Raw genomic sequence first — 6,808 nt, 5'->3', positions numbered from 1 at the left:
GTGAGGACGCGGCGGACGGCGAGGAGACGCGCGGCGCGTCCGCGCCGACGCATTCCAGGCACAATTTGGGGCCGGAAAAGGGTCAGCGCGGACGCCGGGCGAACACGATTTGAGTTTGGGTCGACGCGTTGGGCCGCCATTTTTGTCCGCGCCGATTCAAATGAACGCGGGCGAATAAAATGGGTCGTCTCATTGAAGTTGCTCTAAGAGTCTTCCGGATACGATCCGAAATAGAATGAAAAATAACTAGATTAGACAAATTCTTACAAGACTTAGCTAATAGATGAGTATCCACATTAACTTGCCGACGAACATGCTTGAATTCCGCAGACACAAAGCCCCTTAAAGCAAACTTGATATCATTAATCACCGTACCGATACTGGAACGACCAATTTTGCCAGAAATAATTCTATTTACCAGCGATTGGCAATCTGATGCAAATAAAATATTTGAAAAATGTTCATCATTTGCCAGGTATACAACCCTTCGTAGAGCTGGCGCCTCAGCTAGTTCAGACTCCATCGTGCCTTGAATAGGTTCAAAACATGCAGCAACACATCTACCTTCATGGTTTAAGGCCACCACTCCAGCACCTGACATGTTTATATCTAAAAAGATTTCAGCATCCGAGTTGATGGCAATAACACCAGGCGGCGGTGAAGTCCATATTGGATTGGGTGAAGAAGACTCACGCCTAATGAAAGGTATTTGGATATAGAGATGCTGCAGAATCTAATCAGTATAAGCACGGATTTTCTCAATTGTAATACGAGGATGTGGAGCTTCTAACGAATGCCGCGCATCATTTCGTGCTTCCCATAAGTGCCAAAAAGAAACAGCCAGAACCATGGCTTCTTTGTCAGAAGATCTTGAGAGAAAATCAAAAAGCCAAAGTTTGGTATTCCTGAAAGAAGAGCGACGAAGCTGAATGACAGACCACTCCTTGATCGCATCCCAAACAGTTTTTGCACGCGGACAAAAAAGTATGGCGTGCTCCACGCTTTCCAGTCGCCCATAGAAGCAACAACACGCAGCATCAGGAACATGGTGGTGTTGCAATTGAGCCCCAGATGGAAGGCAATCATGAACGAAACGCTAAAGTGCGACCTTCATTTTGTTGGGTGCTTTAATAAACCATATCGCCTTCCAACTCTTCTCCTCAGCAGCCACACTCGAGGATTGTCTAGAACCACAGTTGCTGCGAGTTTCAAGAAAACGCGTCGATCGCGCCATATTGTATGCAAATCGCACCGAATATTCACCAGACATAGTGAGAGGCCAGCTTGCAAAATCCACACCACCATGCCTGCTTATAGGAATGCGGAGAATTTCTGCAACAATATCATCACGGAAAAAGGCCCTAACAGAATCTTGATTCCATGTACTAGATTCCTCATCAATCAAGCATTTTACCTTAACATTAGCAGGTATAGGCAGAAAAGGATACAGTCACTTTGGAGGAGTCGAAGGGATCCAATGATCTGAGAGAATATAAACATCTTCACCATTATCAATGCCCCACCTGACTCCCTTCTGGAGTAAATCACGTCCGGCTAATATAGCACGCCAAGTAGCAGACGCAGACCTTGGCGCTAATGCATTCCAGAAATCAGAAGTGGGGAAATATCGTCCTTTCAAAACCCGAGCATAAAGCAAGAATGGATTCGTCAGTAGCCTCCATCCCTACTTGGCGAGCATAACCAGATTGAAAAGGTCCATGTCACGAAAGCCCATACCTCCAAGAGCCTTGGGTGTAGTCAACCACTCCCACGAGCGCCAATGCATTTTTCGTTTTCCATCTTCGCGGCCCCACCACTCATCAGCAATTATTTGACGGAATTTCTCACAAATATCAATTGGCAGTTGGAAACAACTCATAATGTATGTCGGGATAGCCTGGATAATGGACTTTAGCAAGGCTTCTTTTCCAGCTCTGGAAATTGGACGTTGAGACCATCCAGAAATGCTAGCCCAAGCATGAACAATCAAAAATTTGAAAGTTTTTGTTGGGGATTTGCCAACCTCTGATGGCATACCAAGATAGGAGTCATTGAAAGCTTCATTTGAAATCCCTAACAGATTTTTAACTCTATGTTTGACCTGCACCGAACACTTCTTTCCAAAAAACAAAGCAGATTTATCCTTGTTGACTAACTGGCCAGAACCTTGGCAATAAAGATTCAAGGTGGACTTCAAAGCCTCCACACTACGTGTATCACTCCATGCAAAGAAGATGATGTCATCGGCAAAGAAGAGATGTGAGATAGGTGGGCCTAGACGACCATTCTTGATACCATGTAGCTCGTCACAGTTCTCCTTCTGTACTAACAGACTTGACAATCCTTCAGTGCATAAGAGGAACAAGTAAGGACTTATTGGATCACCCTATCGGATACCTTTAGAGGGCACAACTGGCTCGGTAAGATCTCCATTGACCCTGACAGCATAGCGAACATTAGTAACACATCTCATAACGGAATTAATCCATGCTAGGGCAAAACCAAGTTTGGAGAGACATCCATGAAGATAATCCCACTCCACACGGTCATAGGCCTTCATCATATCAATCTTCATTGCAAAGAAAGGTTGCTTAGCCCTCTGTTGTCGAATAGTGTGCAGACACTCATATCCAATAAGAGCATTGTCAGTAATTAAACGGCCAGGCACAAAAGCACTCTGAAAATCAGAAATGAGAACTGGCAAAAGCAACTTTAAACGGTTAGCAAGCACCTTAGAGGCAATCTTGTACAACACATTACATAGACTGATTGGCCTAAAAAATTTAAGCTGCTTCAGCCTAGACACCTTCAGAATAAGCACAATCACTGAATCGCAAAAACCATCAGGAATTGGATTTCCTTCAAGAAAACTTCTAACAGCCTGACAAATTTCTTCTTCCAGAAAATTCCAATGGGTCTGGTAAAACAATGCTGGAAAACCATCTGGTCCCGGCGCCTTGGTAGGCCCCATCTGGAATAAAGCGGTCTTGATCTCCTCATTAGAATAGGGTTTACACAAATCATCATTCATTTCTGGAGAAACTTTAGGAGTAATAGCATCAAGAACTGCAGAAGTATCACAAGGTTGAGAAGTAAAAAGCTCATCATAAAATTGTTGCACCATATTTTTTTATCGCATCTTGTGACTCACATATTGATCCATCATCTTGCTGAAGAGAATGAATTCTATTGATGCGCCTACGAGCCTTGGCACGTGCTTGGGAAAAATCGGTATTACGGTCACCTTCCTTGAGCCAGTCAATCCTAGAGCGTCGACGCTCCATTATTTCTTCCCGTTCAAAAAGCTCACATAAATGTTTCTCTAAAGCACGTTCCTCAGTTACACTTGCAGCTGAGATTGGGGCAGCCCGAATTGACCACAAACGTCTTTCCAGTTTAAAATTTTGTTTATGAACAGACCCAAAACAATCACGACTCCAGGTTTTCAAAGATGTCGTCACTTTGTGTAGATTATCCCATGTGGACTGAAGAGTAATCTCACCATTTCTACCATCAGCCCAAGCTTGCTCCATAGTTTCCTTGTAATCGGTGGCGCACAACCACATGGCCTCAAACTTGAAACCTTGCTACACCGGGCGTCGCTCACATTCCTGCGTAAAGCAAGATAGCCCAATACGGATGGCATAATGGTCAGATGAGGTAGCAATGATATTTTTCACGTGAAACCCATTAAAACAGTCAGTAAAAGCAATGCTCACAACAGCCCTGTCTAGGTGAACTTTGACATGGCCATTTGAATCTTGACGATTGCACCAAGTAAACTTGGGACCAGAGAAGCCCAGGTCCCTCAAATCACAATCCCTCAAACAATCACGAAATGCAGCGATTTGTTGTTTAGAGCGATCACGAGGGCCAAGGTGCTCATCATGAGAGAGAACTTCATTAAAATCCCCACATATAATCCAAGGACCATTCCACAACGGTTTCAAACGTCGAAGAAGACCCCAAAAATTAGCCCTATCTTCTCTTCTTGGTTCACCATAAACAAATATAGCTCTCCATGTTGTAGTCAAGTCAGAAGATACAAGAACATCAATACATCTTGAGTTACATGCCTTCAAAGATACAGTTACCGACTCCCTCCAGAATAGAGCTAGACCACCACTTTGTCCCTCAGAACTGATAGCAAAACAACCAGAAAAACCTAAAGACCACATAAAATTACGGACATGAGTATCCCTCATCTTTGTCTCAGACAGAAAGAGGAGGGTGGGTCGATGAAGCTTCACAAGCCGGCGAAGCTCGCCAACTGTCGAGGCCGAACCCAATCCTCGACAGTTCCAGCATAAAATATTCATTGCGTTTGGCGGGGCTGCACTGCAGCCTTCGCCGGATCCGCCGATCGAGAAGGTTTAATACATTGTTTCTTGTTTGAGTCACAAACTCTCACCTCAGTAGACGTGCCAACATCTTTGCCAGATTTGTCAGAAACCACAATAGTCAAAATACCAGCAGAACTTGAAGGTTGCGCATCTGATAAATGCACAGAAACATGATTCTTAGTGGGCTTCCTCTTCTGTCCAGCCATACTGTTCTTGGTCCTCTGATAAGGAAAGATCTCATCTCCAGCAACGGCAGACCGACCATGGCTCCGGCCACTAGAGGAACGACCACGCCCCCTGCCTGATCGGTTGTTCATGATAGGAGATGATCTCTCAGCTTCCCCAACACCCTCATAATTTTGGGGGAAATACTTGCCACTATTATTAGCTGGTCTGGCATCATCAGAAGTAGCACTGTTAGCCCGGTTCCTTGGATCAAAAGATGAATATGAAAAATTATTGCCCGACTTGGATCCACTTGATTTCCTGGACAAGACCTCCATAACACACAATTTCTTCGCAGCATAAGGAAGGTCTCTGTTCACATCACGTGTACCTGGGTTTGGGCAAAGCATGGAGGAATGACCTAGAATACCACATGAGTAGCAATAATATGGCAAACTCTCATACATAACAACATAGGTTTCAGTCGTCTTCGTCTTCGCAGAACTGATAGTGACATACCGAACCAACGGTTCCTGTACCATAATATCTGCCCGGACACGCATCAAAGCACCCCATCATCTTCCATCAGCATCCGCTTCCACACGCTCAATTCTACCAATTGGCATATCAAACTCCATACCCAGTTTAGACTTCATCAATCTGGGCGGCAGGGCCATAATACGTGCCCAAATAGAGAGAGTATTAAACTCCACTCGCATTGGTTGTATGTTAGGATCAAAAACCTTGAGTAAGATAGCATGCTTGCCCACCATCCATGGCGAACCATCCAGAACACGATCCCTGTCCATCTCAGTGCTAAACTCAGCCACAAACAGGTTGCTACCCGCCGGGTGAAATAGCAGACCCCTAGGATTTCCCCAGGCCAGCCTCATTGCCGATGAAATTGTGTTGTTATGGAGGACAGTAGGGGAGAGGACCTTCCCCACTAGTGCGCAATCCGAGACAACCAGATCAGCATCATCGTCATCATCCACCATCACCGGTTGCGCCTCAATCGCCGTGAGATGAAGACGCTCGAGCATATCCTCAACACCGGAAGCGGAGTGTGAACTGTGCGCCTCCTGCGCAGGATTGAAGGCCACTGCAGGAACTTCCACAACGGAAGGCGATGGCGCAAGAACACCACTTCCCCCAGCCGAAAGAAGACGATCCACCTCCGTGCCAGTAGTCCCACCTTCCCCTGACATCGCTACTCTGGTAGCCTCGACAGGAACTCGCTCCGCCATCGCCAAGGGTGGGCAGCGATGCAAGGCTCGCCCCTGAATCACCCCGAACGAAGCAAAAAAATGAGAACTTGTTGATGCCACGAGAAATCACCAAGCGAGAGTAGGGGAGGGAGAAATCTTACAAGAAAACCGCGAACAAATCACGATCTCATACGAGTCTCATGCCCTGGGAACCGCTACCGCATGAGCGCCATGATACGCAAGGAGAGAGAAAAATCGCTCTTTGGTCTCTTCCACCATCCAAATTGTTGGGAAACAAACAAACCGATTAGAGCGGTTGCGGCCCGACTTGGCCGAAGCTCCAGCCCCGAACGTTTCCCCACTTAACTTTGGGCACTTATCCCTGGAAGCTGGGAGCTGGAGTAACTAGTTTCTTTTTTTATGAAAGGCCATCATGACTAGCTTTATTAATTAAATAAAGAGATTACATCATCTACTAGCACGGATATAAGGTAGTCTGAAGGTTCGTCTGTCCAACTAGAAGAAACCTTATTACAACAACTGAAATTAGCTAGCACATGAGCCGCTTTGTTACACGAGCGATAACAATGCATAAAGATAACCTTCCCGATAGAAGAAGCAACATCCACACACTCAGCAAATATTGTTGTCGCCGCATCTCACCATCTAGATTGACCATCACAGAAATTGACAACATTCAAAGAATCTGATTCTGCCTCAACACGGGGGAATCCGAGAGAGTTTGCGAGTATTAGACCATCACGCATTGCCAAAGCTTCAATGGCAATAGCATCTGCCGCATGATCAATAACTTTGCACAGAGCGGCAAGGAAATTACCTTTGTCATCTCGGATAATCGTTCTTGTTGCTCCTGATCCCTCATCAGCAAAGAAAGCTGCATCAACATTCAATTTCACAAACCTAGGGCCAGGTTTAACTCACCTCCTTTCCCTGTCTCCACTCGGTTTATAATTAGCTTCCTGGAAATTGTTTGTAATTGCCAAGACTGACATATGCCATCGCATGGGGTGAAGGGTTACCATTATGTGTGAGTTGACGTCTATGATGGGGAACGTAGTAATTTCAAAATTT

General features: G+C 45.4%; 1 pseudogene across 1 annotated transcript; it reads right to left on the bottom strand.

Annotated features, from left to right (window-relative positions):
• Nucleotides 1–219: 219 nt before the first annotated feature.
• Nucleotides 220–6,084, bottom strand: LOC125508575 (uncharacterized; annotated as a pseudogene). Its single transcript, XR_007283606.2, has 3 exons — nt 5,878–6,084; nt 4,412–5,788; nt 220–4,165 (listed from the first exon to the last, which is right to left on the bottom strand). The product of XR_007283606.2 is annotated as an uncharacterized LOC125508575 (transcript).
• Between the last annotated feature and the right edge of the window lie 724 nt (nt 6,085–6,808).

Source organism: Triticum urartu, chromosome 5A, assembly GCF_056163025.1.
Source record: "Triticum urartu cultivar PI428250 chromosome 5A, HENAU_Tu73, whole genome shotgun sequence".
Lineage (NCBI taxonomy): Eukaryota > Viridiplantae > Streptophyta > Magnoliopsida > Poales > Poaceae > Triticum > Triticum urartu.
This window is presented reverse-complemented; position numbering and strand designations above follow the sequence as displayed.